This window comes from Mustela erminea, chromosome 4, assembly GCF_009829155.1.
Source record: "Mustela erminea isolate mMusErm1 chromosome 4, mMusErm1.Pri, whole genome shotgun sequence".
Classification (NCBI taxonomy): Eukaryota; Metazoa; Chordata; class Mammalia; order Carnivora; family Mustelidae; genus Mustela; species Mustela erminea.
The window spans coordinates 114063732-114080582 of record NC_045617.1 but is presented as its reverse complement, the minus strand read 5'-3'; positions in this window follow the sequence as shown (position 1 = coordinate 114080582).

Below are 16851 nucleotides of genomic sequence, written 5' to 3'. Positions count from 1 at the left end.
AAAGAGCAGCAAATCTGATTCAAAATCAGTCAACCAATTTGAAAGTTAGTAGGAAACAAACAGATGTAAAACACTAAAAGGTCCAACTGATTTCACTATGTCCAATCAATATTTTTCTCATTTCCAATTCAGCGGGTAGCCTTCTATTAAATAGCCATGTAAACCAAGAAAGACTGAAAAAGTATTTGATTTTACCACATAATGCTAACTGAAAATTAACCACAGGGAGAGAGAAGACAGAATATTCAACAGCAAATCTACTTCTCTCTTCCATATGAAAAAGTATCTTTGTGTAGATAATTTATAAAAAGAAACAGCTCTGTAATACATATATATATATATAGAGAGAGAGAGCGCTTAAATGTATTTTTGTTTGATTTTTAGTGTGTCCTATACTCCAATTAGTGATTTCTTTCTTGGGTTAGAAAGATTTTGTGATTCAGTTTCAGAAACAGTAGCATAGCTAAAAACATTAACTTAACATATGTTGCTGATTTAAATAATGACAGTTTAGTTTCTGATCTTAAAATATTAAATATTTGATCTTATACTACAATAATGAAGCCTTTATTTTTTATCTAAAAACTGTAAAGACCCAGATTACAAGAATAATTCTTCCTTACCAATATTGGTAATAATTTATTCTCTCTTTCAACAAAATATCATCTAACATTCATTAAGCTTCAGGTATTACATTAAGGGCTGGGATGTATCAAGTTTAATTACATGAAACTATTTATATATGACCTAGGGAATACAAGACCTAAAATTAACAATTTCATACTGTTTAGTCTAATAGAAATGAAAAATGCTGTTCCTACATTAAGACTTCACAATTAAATACAAGAAACTTATGAGTAAACAAAATTACATGTTGAGAGAATTCTGGAAAACTTCTTGAGGAAGGGCTCAACCTAACTCTAGAAGGAGAAAGAGAAGCCAGGTGAAGCAGGTACATGGGAAAGAAGGTCTTTCCTGGAAGAGAAGTATTCACAGAGTCCAGAGTCTAGGAGGCAATTGGAAAAATTATGAGTCAAGACTCTGAGTCAAGACCAGAGAGAAAGGATCAAAGCAAAAAGCTTCTTATGTGAAAAGATTTTTACTTAGGGCAATTGATAAGACTCAAGTTACTATGAACAGAACAACAGAAGGGATGGTTTGCATTTTTTTAAATTTTTTAATTTATTTTAGAGAAAGAGAACACAAGCAGGGGGGACAGCAGGCAGAGGGAGAAGCAGACTTCCTGCTGAGCAGGGAGTCTGATATGGGATCATGACCCAAATGGAAGGCAGACACTTAACGAACGGACTGGGCCATCCAGGCACTCCAAATGGTTTGCATTTTAGAAAGATCACTCTAGCTGGAGTGTTGTTTATTGTTCCTCCATATTTCTGTTCTCACATCTTCAGTCTTTTGTTGTTGTTTTTGTTGTTTTGGTTTTCTGGAAACAGGGGTGTTGTTTGTTGTCGTTGTTTTCCTGTATATTCTGAAAAAATTCCTTAAATTCGTTTTTCAATTCACCCATAACATTTTTGACCATAATATATTTGATAGGCAAGAGCTCATTTTAATTCTCTGGTTGTTATTTTTGTAGCTTCCTATTCTTTTTTTTTTTTTTAAGATTTTATTTATTTATTTGACAGACAGAGATCACAAGTAGGCAGAGAGGCAGGCAGAGAGAGAGAGAGAGAGAAGCAGGCTTCCTGCGGAGCAGAGAGCCTGATGCGGGGCTTGATCCCAGGAACCTGAGATCATGACCCGAGCCGAAGGCAGCAGCCCAAACCACTGAGCCACCCAGGCGCCCCTGTAGCTTCCTATTCTTGTTTTATGGATACAAGTTCCCCATGAGACTCTAAGGAAGATGATTAGAAGTATTTTGTTATTTACTTTCTTCTTTTCCAAAGTTGGTTTTTATGTTGGTTTATTTTGGCCATTCTTTCATACTGAAGGCTTTCTTCAGACTTCTGGTGCATCTTAGTTTTTTATTTTTTTACAAATATGATGGCAAAAAAGTTGATTGGTACTTCTCTCTATATATATTGGTACCTCTATTGCTAATTCGTAGGCAAGTACTTTTTTAGAGAAATGGCAGGTCTGGGGCAGGGGCCCAGGAAGCCTACATTTAAGTTTCTTATGCTAGGGGAACTTTAATTAAGTCATTTTCTTTAGGACTACTCAACTTCTTAAGAGAAGTACCCTCCTGCCTGGTTGGATAGAAGCTTGTTTTCAAACAAGCTTCACTTGGAGGATGAAAAGATGTATATGTGTGGGACAGTTAACCACTCCACAAACAGATATTCTATTTTCCCTCCCATTTTTAGCCTCATATCCAACTTCAACTGAGTGTAGAATTTCTCAGTTCCACCAACGCCTAGATTCTTCATTACAGATGAGTTTAGACTACAAACCCCTCTGTGTAGTCTAGGCTGGAGATTCCCCCTGATCTATTTTGCCAGTTACCATGTCTCTACCTCTTTTATGTATTCCATAAATTTACTAAAAACTGTCACCTGTCTGACCCAACTCCTCTTTTTCTAAATAGTGGCTTCATAAATCTTAATGAGGGTGCTTGGTTGCAGATGAGATATAAGGCATCTTTAACCAAATGTTTCCTTAAGTACAGCCTTACTTCTGTCTGTCCCTCTAGTTTGTAAACTCTATGAAGGTAGGAATTATGAATGTTTTCACTGCTGTATTCCTAGTGCCTATTATAATGTCTAACACATTTTAAATTTTTTAAGAAAAATTTTCTTGCTGAAAGAGCAAATAGGACTTGTGAAAATATAAGGGAATATGTAAATAAAAAATAAAGCCATTATATTTTAATCTAGTTGGATCAAATTTTAAAACATTAAGGGGGCTACAACCTACCTTATGTAAAGTTAACATAATAATTTATCATAGATTCATTGAGAATCTACCTTAGCTACTTGTTTTTGAATAACGAAAGGGTAATACTGAAGCAAACAAGAGTGGCAAAGAATCTGGCTTTTTCTGGCACTGGCTGCCCTTTATAATTTACATCTACTCATAGATGTATGTGTGTGAACATGTGTGTATGCACATGCACACACACATGTATCACACATGCACACACGATATATTTTTATTATTTTTCTCTGAATCTCCTTTAGTCACAAGGCATTAAATTTATCTATTATAATTTTTCCAACTAAAGTGCTTAAATAAAGCAATGCTTATCATTCGTAAGGAATAACTATACCAAAGACATTAAGATATCCTAGCAACTGGGGCGCCTGGGTGGCTCAGTGGGTTAAAGCCTCTGCCTTCGGCTCAGGTCATGGTCCCAGGGTCCTGGGATCGAGCCCCGCATCCGGCTCTCTGCTCAGCGGAGAGCCTGCTTCCCTTCCTCTCTGCCTGCCTCTCTGCCTACATGTGATCTCTGTCTGACAAGTAAATAAAATCTTAAAAAAAAAAAAAAGATATCCTAGCAACTAATGAATGGTTGAACACTACATCAAAAACTAATGAGGTCGAAGATGTTGCTGCACAAAACAAACTGAGGGTTGCTGGGGGGAGGGGGTTTGGGAGAAGGGGGTGGGATTATGGACATTGGGGAGGGTATGTGCTTTGGTGAGTGCTGTGAAGTGTGTAAACCTGGTGATTCACAGACCTGTACCCCTGGGGATAAAAATATATGTTTATAAAAAATAAAAAATTAATAATAAAAAAAAAGAAACAATTAAAAAAAAACACTAATGAGGTACTGTATGTTGGCTAATTGAACCTAATAAAAAGAAATAGATAGATAGATAGATAGCAACCGTGGGGGGAAAAAAGATATCATAGCATCAATCTGCCTGGCTTCCAAGTATTTATATACTGTAAGGTACACTAGCCACTCAGTTAATTTAATCATGGCTTTCTGAGTGTTAAAATGCCTAGTACTCATTGCTCATTCTCATTAGTCCACTCGTCCATTCATGAAATAACTACTTTTTAAAAAGCAAAAGAGTTAGGATTTATGTGTATTCAACCAGGTAAACACCTATATAAAAACAACACTGGTGAAGGACACATAATTTTTTAACAGAGAATACAACCGCTACAGGTACCCAACAGCCATGGTATAATAATGATGGGCATCAGGAAAGAAGAAGGTAGAAATGCCGTGGCTTGCAGCTGCATGATTACATAGGCATCAGTCCTGGGGAAGAGAGATCTGGACAAAAGGTAGCTTCAGACCCCAAGAAAACATGACCAAGCAGGTCTGGAGACAGCAAGTTAATTGTATATACCAGTGCACGGTTGCCAAGAGGATCCCAATATACTCAACTAAGCCAGAATTGGTTGTGATCCTGCCTTTCCTGGAAGTGATGGTACTGGTGAACCAAACTGCAACGAAATGGGGAACGCATAACAAAGAAAATAATTCGGTGGCTGACATAGAAGGTTGTATAATGCATTGAATAAGGAAAAAAACCTGGCCTTTTTGGTCTACATTATTAATTTAAAAGGTAGGTTAAGCCTATCTCTTATTATTTGTGAAGCCTAGAGCTCCCTCTTAGTAACTGTGGTCTTAGATCACTAGAGAAATGAGTAGAGGACAAATTCAAGATGGCTTAAAGATTGCTAGGATTAATTGTGGTGTTTCAGCTAGCAATGAGGAAGGTAGAAATATGACAGCTCCAGCTTACACTGAAGGAATAAACTTTGGCAAGGACACCTTCTCTAAGTTAAATGTCCCTCCTCATTATGAGACTTTGAATAGGATGACAAGTGGAAGCCTAACATGCAAAATTTAAGGGAGGCCGCACTCCCTCCCAAAGCTGTGCAAGGCTGCCTTGCTCTTCCAAGATCCTGAGACTGAGTGCCTCCTTAAATTTTCTGTCTTTGGCCTCTGATTTGCCTTAGGCTAGTTCTGGCCCTGCCACTCGAAAATATGATTTATGGCAACCACCCATTCCACACCTCATTCATTCTCCAGAGAACACTCTACCTCAAAATAAGCAGTGAAGGGTTTATCAAGAGAAATGGGAGATACATGACTGAACGCGAGACCTCTACTCCCAATCTAAAAATACTTGTTCTTGGATGTCTCATTTGGCAAATTTTAATCTTTTCATTTGATTTTTATCTTTTTTCATATCTGGAAATTTTGTTTTCATCTATTTATTTTCAGCTTAACAGTGTCATTATTTTTTCACCACACCCAGTGCTCCATGCAATCCGTTTTTATCTGTCTCATTTGGTTATATGCTTTTGGCTATTAGAATCCTGTCACAAAATAGCACATGCCTATTAGCCATTTTTGGTGGCTGACAAGAGGATTAAAAACATACATAAGCAACTGCATTTGACATGAAGTTGGCAGGGACAGTGTATATATTGTATGCCAGAACCAAAATTCTAAAAGATCTTGACGTGCTGAAATGATGGGCTAAATATAAAAGATGAAACTTATCAGGGATGAACGTCTGTACTTGGGTTAAAATTCCAAATAAACAAGGGCAAAATGACAGAGATGCAGTTGAAAGGCAACTCTTCTGAAAGACTTAAAGATTTCAGTCTAAACAGTTTCAATGAGTCAGTTATGCAGTATGTTTAATCTAAAGCTAAATGTAATTTTAGGCATTACTGACAGAAGTTTAGATAGCTATCTAAAGTGAGGGAGATGGTAATTCTGCTCTGTTCAAATAGAATCACTCCCCCATCAAGTGGAGTGGATAGCTCTTTTGCTTAGGAAAACCTCTTAGTGACCGCCTTGTGATGAGATATGTGGACTTATTTGAGAGAGAAAGAGTGGTACAAGGGAAGCTAAATTTTCTAGATATTAGAGTAATGGGAATTTTCTGAAAGAAAGATCTTTGTAGCTGGAGGTAGCATCTAGCAAATACAGTGGCAGGCTGAGGACTAAGGAAAAAATTGTTAGTGAGAACTCTCTTGTTGGGCAAAAGAGCCTATGGAACTGATAATAGTAGATTGTTTTCTGTTCTGATTTATAATTTACCCCTAAGTCCCCAAGCCTTCATTACATGTCAGTTACATACAGTAAGTTTGTGTTTGGTGGAATAGAGGAAGGAAATTCTTTGCCAGGGATGTGGCTGTCGGGGGGGCGGTGGTGGTGGTGGTTAGTGGATCATAGCCGAAGAAAATAAGATTAAGACATCAAGAATGAAGCTTAGGGCAGGGATGTGGAGCAAGAGGTGACAAATAGCTGCTGAAACTAACCACTCCCATGGCCCTGATGAATTCTTAGTAATACCAGTAAGGGTACTAGATTTCACTTGGTACAGGTTTTTGAATTTTTTATATTGTGTGGTCAAAGTAAAGCCTGATTCTAGAAAGCTGGACAACTTCCAAGCTTCCAGCCTTGGGAAAATTGAACTGCATTTGCATAAGAGGTGGACTATGCGTTTTTGTCACTAGACTGTTTTTCTCACTGGCATCTACCACACAGTGCCTAGGATATAAAAATAACTTATATACGATTGAGTGAATGAATGAGATTACTATCTTTGATGCATCAAGAATGATGCCATATAAATAGAGATTATTAAAATAGAGTCTGTCCTCAAGAAGCCTGTAATTTTTGTTTTCATGTTTTTTAAAGATTTTATTTATTTATTTGACACAAAGGGAGTACAAGCAGGAGGAGCAGAAGGGAGAGGGAGAAGCAGGCTCCCACCAAGCAGAGAGTCCAATGCAGGGCTTGATCCCAGGACTCTGGGACCACAACTTGATAAAGGCAGATGCTTAGCCAACTGAGCCACCTGGTACCCCAAGAAGCCTGTAGTCTTATAAGGGAGTCATTCATCCAACTAATTACTTACTGAAGCATTTCTATTGGCATTGGGGGTACGTAAAGAAAAAAGTAGACAAGGTCTGTGCTCTCAAGGAGTTTTACCTTCTGGCTGGTGACACACAGAGAAGAAATAAACAAATTAATAATTAAGAGAAACAGTCAGGATGTGCACTATGCAGATAACTGAAATGGCGTAGTGACAGAAACCGACAGAGAGGCTGCAGTAGACTGGGTGGTCAGGGAAGCCTTTCTGCTGAGGTGATATTTAAGGTAAGTATGAATGACAGGAAGCAGCCAGCTATAAAAAGACCAGAAGCTGCAGACAAGCCTCCAAATGAGCAGGGCAAGTCTAAGGACCAAAGAGAAGGGCAGCAACACCCGAGAACACGGGGGAAGATAAAAAATGGTTCTAGATGAGGTGGGAGACTTAGAAAGGAGTCAGATAACATAAGGTTCTGTGAACCAGAATAAAGAATTAGATCTTATTCTGAGACTTACGCAAAGCTTTTCAAGGGTTTTGACTATGGTTATGACGATGGAGACAGAAAAAAATAACACAGTATGAATAGTGCTCTGATACAAATAAAAGACAATCACAGGATTCTGAAGGAACAACCAGGGGCTGAGGGGCTACCAAGGAAGACTCCCCGGAAGACAAGGTATCTTTTATTTATGACCAGCAGTTAACAAGGTGAAAGAGAAAGGAAATGAGGCATAAAGTGTACTAGTCTGAAAGCTGGATAAAGCATGACTTTGTCATAAAAATGAAAGGAGCACAGTATTGATAAGACTGAGAAAATATGAAGCTGGAGAGACGAGTAGTGACCAAATTGGGAAAGATAATTCACATCTTGCTAATGAGTTTGCTTTGTGCCCAAAGGCAATGAGAGAACAGTATAAAATTTTGATCAGAGGATACTCATAGCCAGATTTGTGCTTCAGCATGTATGCCCTGGTATTACCAGGAAGACAAATTGGAAATGGGCAAAGTTTCTGTCTGGGAGGAGGCTACTATGAGGCTATAATCCAGAGAAGAGATAATGGTGATTTGAATTAAGACAGTGGAAGGGAAAAAAGAAATGTATGGATTTGATAAATAAAAAGTAAATTCATAAATATCTTATTGGGCATTGGGTAGATGGCAATGTTTCCCTAGAAGGGTACTTGGTAGAAGTACCAAGCCTACTGGAAGAGACTAAAGGGAAAACAGGAGAATAGGAGATGGTGATGAATTCAGTTTTGTACTTCCTGACTTTGAGATACTCAAGTGGAAAGGAGGATGTGTTTGTAGGCAGTGGGATATTCAGGTTCATGCTCTGGAGTGATGTCTGGCTATAAGAGAACTTTGAGGACATTAGCCAATAGACGGCCATTAAGACTTTGAAGAGATGACTCAGAGTGTGCATTTAGGGACAAGAGGAGACAGAACAGAACTGGGAGAAGCGTCAATATCTTAAGGACTATGAGAGGGAAACAAATCTATGAATGTCACTAAGGGATTCCTGGAGAGCAAGAAGTATAAGAAAGCCACAAAGTTCCAAAGTGACAGAGGCCAAGAATATAAAGCGTTTTAGAGACATCAGGAAATGACTAATAACTGTCCTCAGGGTTTAAAAAGGAAGAGACAGAAGATAACAATTGTTACAGCAGTTTCATTGAAATGGCAGAGAGCATTACCATATTAGGAAAGTTCCTAAATGAGAGAGCGAGTGCACACGGGAGAGAGAGGTGTATCCAAGGAGGAAATGTGAGAATGTACTCCCTGTGACCAGATGTACCACTACTCGACATGGTTTTTGCATAATGAAAATCCAAACCTGAGTAACTGTTTAAGATGTAAAAAGTCATAATTAGTAATTTATAAAATGAGGGGTGTAGTAATTACTGCCTTTGCACACCAAAGTAAAGAGATATAGTAGTTAAGGGAATATAGCAGAACAATTACATTCTTATGGAAACAAGTGATAACTCAGACTGCTAATGAAATAAAATGCTCCATAATATGTTTTTTATTTATTTTTTATTTTGAAACAATTTCAAAAATAGAGAAAAGTTGCAAGAACCAAGAACTTTTCTCCCCTTGAATTTGAGAGTAAGTTAGTGATATGATGCTCTTTACACCAAACACTTCAATGACTAGTTCTTATAAATGAAGACATTATCTTACATCACTACAAACGATCAACATCAGGAAATTAATATAAATATATCACTCTTGGGGTGCCTGGGTGTCGTAGTCAATTAAGTGTTTGCCTTCGGCTCAGGTCATGATCTGAAGGTCTTGGCATAGAGTCTCACATCAGTCTCCCTGCTTGGCCAGGAGTCTGTTTCTCCCTCTTCTTCTGCCTCCCACCCCCAACTGTGCTCTCCCCCCCCACCCCGGCTGTCTCAAATAAATAAAATCTTAAAAAGAAAAAGAAAACCCAAACACTCCACTAAAAAATTGTTAGAACTGATATATGAATTCAATAAAGTTGCAGGATACAAAATCAACATATAGAAATCTGTTGCATTCCTACACACCAACAATGAAGTCTCAGAAAGAGAAATGAAGGAATTAACCTATCTAAGAATAAACCTAACCAAAGAGGTAAAAAACCTGTACTCTAAAACCTATAAGACACTGATAAAAGAAATCGAAGATGACACAAAGAAATGAAAAAACATTTCATGCTCATGGATTAGAAGAACAAATGTGGTTAAATATCTGTATTACCCAAAGCAATCCACACATTTAATTCATTCCCTATCAAAATACCAGCAGCATTTTTCACAGAGCAAGAAGGAAATTCTAAAATTTGTATGGAACCACAAAAGACCCCAAGTAGCCAAAGCAACATCAGAAAAAAAAACAAAAAGAAACAAACAAACAAAAAAAAGGCAAAGCTAGAGGCATTACAATTTTTTTTAATATTTTATTTATTTATTTGAGAGGTAGAGAGAGACAATGAAAGAGAGAGAGCATAAGAGTAGAGAGGGCAGTGGGAGAAGCAGACTTCCTGCTGAGCAGGGAGCCCGATGTGGGACTCGATCCCAGGACCCTGGGATCATGACCTGAGCCAAAGGCAGTTGCTTAACCAACTGAGCCACCCAGGTGCCCCGAGGCATTACAATTTTGGATTTCACGTCATACTACAAAGCTTTGGTAATCAAAATATTATGGTATTGGCACAAAAATAAAATCAAACAGAATAAAATGCCCAGAAACAAACCCACAATCATATGGTCAATTAATCTTTAACAAAAGAGGCAAGAATATGCAATGGGAAAAAGACAGTGTCTTCAACATTTCGCCATTTGTATGGTGTTGGGAAAACTGGACAGCAACATGCAAAAGAATGAAAGTGGCCCACTTTCATGTACCATACATAAAAAAGAAATTCAAAATGTATTAAAGACCTAAATGTGAGACGGGAAACCATTAAAATCCTAGAGGAGAACACAGGCACTAAACTCTTCGACATAAGCCGTAAGAACATCTTATTTCTCACTTCTTAGATTTATCTCTTGGGAAAGAGAAGCAAAAGCAAAATAAACCACTGGGACTTACTTCATCAAAATAAAAAGCTTCTGCACAGTGAAGGAAACAATCAACACAACTAAAAGGCAGAAGATATTTGCAAATGATGTATCTGATAAAGGGTTAGTATCCAAAACATGTAAAGAACTTATAAAACTTAACACCCCCAAACCAAATAATCCAGTTAAGAAATGGACAGAAGATGCGAATAGACATTTTTACAAAAAAGACACCCAGATGTACTATTAAGGTTAACTTTAACCATTTGTTTAAATTAGCATCTGCCAGGGTTCTCCACTGAAAATTATTGTTTTTTCCTTTGTAATACATGTTTAATGTGTTTGTACTTTGAGATTATGTAAATATGAGAGATGGTTTCCTCAAACATTATATGGGCTCATGGATTCTTATTTTACTTGTTACAATCTGTTGCTATTATTATTTTGATGCTTCAATTGTCCTGATTTTGGCCAGCAGGAGCCTTTTTTTTTTTTTTTTTAAAGATTTTAGTTATTTATTTGACAGAGAGATCACAAGTAGGCAGAGAGGCAGGCAGAGAGAGAGAAGGGAGCAGGCTCCCTGCTGAGCAGAGAGCGTGATGTGGGGCTCAATCCTAGGACCCTGAGATCATGACCTGAGCTGAAGGCAGAGGTTTTAACCCCCTGAGCCACCCAGGTGCCCCAGCAGGAGCCTTTTTAAGCTGGTTCCTATGTCCTTTGACATGTCCTCACCATTCTTTGAGTACTCTTTTATGGTACAATAAGATGTTCTAGGCTAACACTTTCCTGCCCAGCCTTGGATTCAGCCATTTCTCTGAGGGAGAATAGTATTTAGTAACTAAGATCTGGAAGCTAGCTATTTTAAACATAGATGCACAAACACATACACTGTGATGGTTAATTTTATGTGTCAATTTGACAGGGTCACGGGGTACTCAGACATTTGGTCAAATATTATTCTGGGTGTGTCTGTGAGGGTGTTGGGTGTTTCTGGATGATATTAACATTTGAAACAATAAAATTTAGTAAAGCAGTTTGCCCTCCTCAGTGTGGCCTGCCTCACCCAATCCACTAAAGGCCTGAATAGAACAAGACTGACTTCCCACAAGTAAGGGAAAACTCGATCTGCTTGCCTTTGAAGTGGGACATCAATTTTTTTTCTTGATCTCTAGCTTGCTAAGATGTTGAGACTTTTAGCTTTCATAATCAGGTAAGCCAAGTCCTTATAATAAATCATATACATACACACAGAGAGGCATATTACTGGTTCTATTTCTGTGGAGAATCCTAATTCAAACTTATTTATCTCTGTATTTATTTCTCTGTCATCTAAATAAGTGGTAAAACATGAGTTCAGACCAGTATCTCCAATTTGATATAACAGTGCAGGATTTTTCCTAGTTTTCTACCTTTCCATACTTGTACCTCCCTTCTCCACAGGGAGAAACCTGACTCTCATCATCCTTAATACATTTTTGAATCCAATCAGATCCCCTATCTGAGCCAATCATCAGCCCCTATAGCCAATCCTTGTCTCACTTCACTGACACCCTCCTACCTGCCCAGGCTCTGACATCTTTTGCCAGCCTACTGTCAAAACTATCCCCTGAGCACTCCCTTACATATACCACTGTAGCTGCAATACTTTATGTCACTCTCACTTCAGATACACTCCACACCCTGCTCAGGGACTGACACCTCTGTTGGACAGCGGCTTCTACACACCCCCCTCCCCCGACCCCTCCCCGCGTGGAGGCCCTGCTCACCCTGCTGGTTCTCCCACAGCTTGTGGAGTACTGTCCTTCTATGAAAAATAAAATAAAATAAAATAAAATAAAATAAAATAAAATAAAATAAAATAAAATCCTCACCTGTTTTCTTATTTTGTTTTATGTTAGTCCACCAAAAAACATGGAATATTTTCAGTAAAATTTTGACACTTTCTGGTGTAAACAATTCTCCAATTCATAAAATACATTCAGAAAAATACCTAAATGAATATGGATATCACACAGAATCCCTCCTCTATAATGTCACCTTCCAGCCTTCTGTGTTAGTATCACAACCAAATGTAGTAAAGAAACTCATGACCTTGAGACATATCAAGAGGACTCCATGTTATATTTGAAAAATAGCATTTTATCCCATGTATAAAAGCTGTGTATTCAAATTTAGGATTCATGGAAGCTATGCTACTATACTTAGCAGGAGTATGGATATAGAAATGCAATTTTGACAAATTTATCAACATCTTAAATCTTGTCTTGAAATATGGATTATTTAAAAACAAAAAGCTTATTTACGTAAGTGTGCTTTTCAAAGTCTTAACTTAAAATATTTACCACTTTACTCATGAAAGCATATATATCATGATAAATATCCCCATTTCTGGTATACTTTTTATAGCAGATTCTTTTTTAAAAGAGAAAAATGTTTCTATAGCAAAACACTGGCATAATCTCTTTATCTTTCTCAATTTTTTTACTCCTTCATTTAGAAAAACAATAAACACCTTTTCCTTTACCAGGCACTGAAATGCTGACATATGAAGTGTAATATTTATTACTTTTCATGAGCAACATAAAAGTTGGCAGATATGTGTTTCTTAAGATTAAAGAAGAAACACTGCAAGTTTCCTTGCCAAATATGGTGGTGATAGGACAACTATATGTGATCTATACACAGTAGTAGAGTTGTCTAGAAATCAGAAAAAAAGAATATTCTGAATGATTCTTCATATACATGTTGAATTGATTCCTCATGGCTAGCTTAATTTCAAGAAAACTACTGCATAATTGTATTTTATACTAAGGCATTTTATTAGAGAAGCGAATAATAAAAGCACACTTAATAGGAATGAAGCACCATTGAAGAGCTTTCACTCTTTCACAATACGAAAAATGGATTCAATGTTTAGACTCAACAGAGAAGACTGAAAATGGGAACCGTCCAATCCACTGATTCCAAGTCCTGCTTCGGATAACTCAGCTTTTTATTTTTTATTTTTTCAGTGTTCCAAGATTCATTGTTTATGCACCACACCCAGTGCCCCAAGCAATATGTGCCCTCCTTAATGCCCACCACCAGGTTCACCTAACTCCCCATCCCCTCCCCTCCAAAATAACTCTGCTTGATTCCAATGATTGCAACGTATGAAATATGTCCCAAAACTTCTCATGACAAGCTATTTGTTGTCATTAAATAGTAATGGTGGCATGAAAAGTAAGGATCCCATATTTAACTTAAAAAAATGAACTTTAAGTACTCTAACAATTAGAGCTACAGTTAGAGATATTGTTTATTTAATTTTTATCTCTAGTCTTAATTATCTACAGAAGTTTATGAATGAAAACCTTTATAATTCAAATATAGTAAAAATACTAAAGCAGTATTTTCTCAAACAAATCATAAAATAAATAAATTAAAAATAAATTTGGTAGTTTTTAGCCAGCAATTAAAAAATAGAAGTTACAGAAAAAATATCAAAAAGCATCATAATATAGTAAGGGCATTATACTTGTAAAATTTTCATTTCCTTTATTATAGATGTTAGGATAATGGAGGATTTGTGACATAAGATGTATTTTTAGTGTTGGTTGTAAAGAAAAAAAATTACTTGAAAGTCATCTTGTTCCAGGAATCTCAGAGTGACTTTTTACATTTACTTATTCATTCTCTCCCTCAAACTTTAACCCAGTTTCCATAATGGGTGCATGTGCATTTCTCCCAGACTTGCTAAAACACTATGTATATACAAAGCACTTAACAATTTTTAAATATTATATTATTAGTACTAGTTCAGCAAACGTTTGTTGGTCACTTAATTACATTTCATGTACTATGGGTAGATCCTAGGGAATAAAAAGTCTGTCCTCCAGAAAGTTGGTTTGAGTGAGAAGTGAACAGAAGATTAGAGCAGGCTGTGTGGTCTGAGTGTCTCAATCAACAGGTGGACAGAGGAGAATGGCAGGAGCACAGATAGGCCTGACGCTGACAATCCTGTGCAGAGAAGTAATATTGGAAATGAATCTTGACGCTAAAGAGTAACAGTAGAGGGAGACAGAAAGAAGAGCAAATGCATGGTCATGAGCACGTTATAAATCTGCAGAACAAGAAATCATCTGTAACTAGAGTCCCAAGGTAGTGGGGTGACGGTGTTAGAATGTAGTTAAAGGTTAAAGAGCACATTCCTAAGGGCTCTTGCTATACTGAGAAGCTAGTATTTTCCTCCTAAAGGCAATGAGGAAACATCACCATTGAGATTTCCATGCACAGAAGTGACATGATTAGGGGCGCCTGGGTGGCTCAGTGGGTTAAGCCTCTGCCTTTGGCTCAGGTCATGATCTCAGGGTCCTGGCATTGGGCCCTGCATCGGGCTCTCTGCTCGGTGGGAGGCTGCTTCCTCCTCTCTCTCTGCCTGCCTCTCTGCCTACTTGTGATCTCTGTCTGTCAAATAAATAAATAAAATCTTTAAAAAAAAAAGTGACATAATTAGATCAGTCATCATAATAAATGGCTTGGATTGGAAAGGATGATTGGTAAGGGGACCCCAACTGGAAGAAGGGAAACAGTGTGAGAATCTGAACGAGGTCTAAAAGGAAGAGACAAAGGACCTGTGACTGGACAATAGGGGCAGTCATTGAGTGAAAAGAGCAAGTGTGTTATGTTGACCTTGACGGAAATGATGAACTTGAGAGTAACGGGTAGATTTGGGGAGTCTGAAGATTATTAATTTCAGGTATGTCATTAGAGTTTTTGAGGACTATCTCATGGAGGCAGTTAATAGCAGCTGGGATGGAACAGGCTCTCAAAAATATGTTAACTGAATGAATATATAAGTAGTTGGACATGAAGATGGATGACTCAGGAGTACCACCTGGTTATCTCTAGTTTGGAATAAAAGCCAGCGGCATACAAGGAGATTCTGGGGATCACTAATATTATAGGACGCAGGGAGGGAAAATGGAAAGTAGAGGCCGAATGGAAGGTTTGCAAAGCCTATAATGATACCAACATCATTCCGGTCTAGATGTGAATTTTTAATCTCAAGATACAGCATTTGTCTGAGGAAAAATATCCATACAGTGTGTTATATCAGGTCTGCTATCTTTACTGACTTGTACAGTTCTTCAGATCATGTTAGTGTAAGTATTTAAGGAATGGATATCTATAAACTATGATATGACTCAGAATATTTTCAGACATATGGGTGCCTTAGATTGTTGTATGCTTTTACATTTTGTGAGGGTGTCCATGAGTTAGTTCGGTCAGGAGCAAAAGACTTGAATTAATGAGGTGAGAAATGCAGGCTATGGTGAGTGAAGGCATTTGCATTAACAAGAAAGCTATAGGACATGGGCATCATTATTCTTACAGCAATATCATGATAAACTAAAGAAATATGACTACCATAGGATGATACTCTTTATTGAGTCTTATTAGGAAAACTGATACTGGTTATCAGAACCCTCAGAAAGCACAATGAAAATAAAAAAACTTGCTGGCATTCAATGACTCTTAAAACTTTGAGAACCAATGTGGCTTTTATATTTAATATCTCTCTCAAGTCTGTCAAATCTTTCCAAAAGATCCACTCTAGAACATAACACCAAAACATTTTCTCTCATCCGGACTACTCTGCTAGTTTACTAATATTTTTATACCAACTTCTGCATTTATTCTCTACACCTTAGCCAGAGTGATTTTTCAAATGCAAATCTCATTATGTCACCCTTTGCTTAAAACTTAAAAACTAAAATTCTTACAGAGTACAAGCTCCTGTATTATCTGGCCCCAAAGAAACTCCCTCACTTTGTTTTCTATGTTCCAGTCAAGCAGGTGGCTGTCAGAGCCTTGAGCGTGTGATGCAGCTGAGACATTCATCCTTTTCTTATTCTCCACTCAAAGGCAACTTCCCTAAGCCTCTAGACTGGTCCAGATAGGCCTGGACACCATATAAGAGGAAACTGAAATTTTTCTTTAAAAAATAAATCATGCCTTGTACTGAAGAATGTATTTGGTAAATACACCCGACCCTTGAACAACATGGGTTTGAACTGTGTAGGTCCTCTTATATGCGGATTTCTTACAGTATGACACTGCAAATATATTTTCTCTCCTTGTGATTTTTTAAAAGATTTTATTTATTTGAGAGAAAGAGAGAGGCGTATAAGAGAGCACAAGCAGTGGAGAGGGAGAAGCAGGCTGCCTACTGAACAAGGAGCCTGATGCAGGGCTTGACCCCAGGACCCCATGACCATGACCTGAGCCAAAAGCAGCTGCTTAACCAACTGAGTCACCCAGGCACCTTTCTCCTTATGATTTCTTAACATTTTCTTTAGTCTAGTACATATAACATACAAAACGTATGTTTATAGACTGTTTATGTTACTGGTAAGGCTTTGGTCAACAGTAGGCCATTACTCGTTAAGTTTTGGCGAGTCATAAGTTATACACAAATTTTTGTGCTGGGAGTTTGGTACCCCCAACCCCTGCATTGTTCAAGGGTCAACCATAACATGATTAATATCTGTCACCTTCACTGAACTGGAAGCATCAAGTGATAA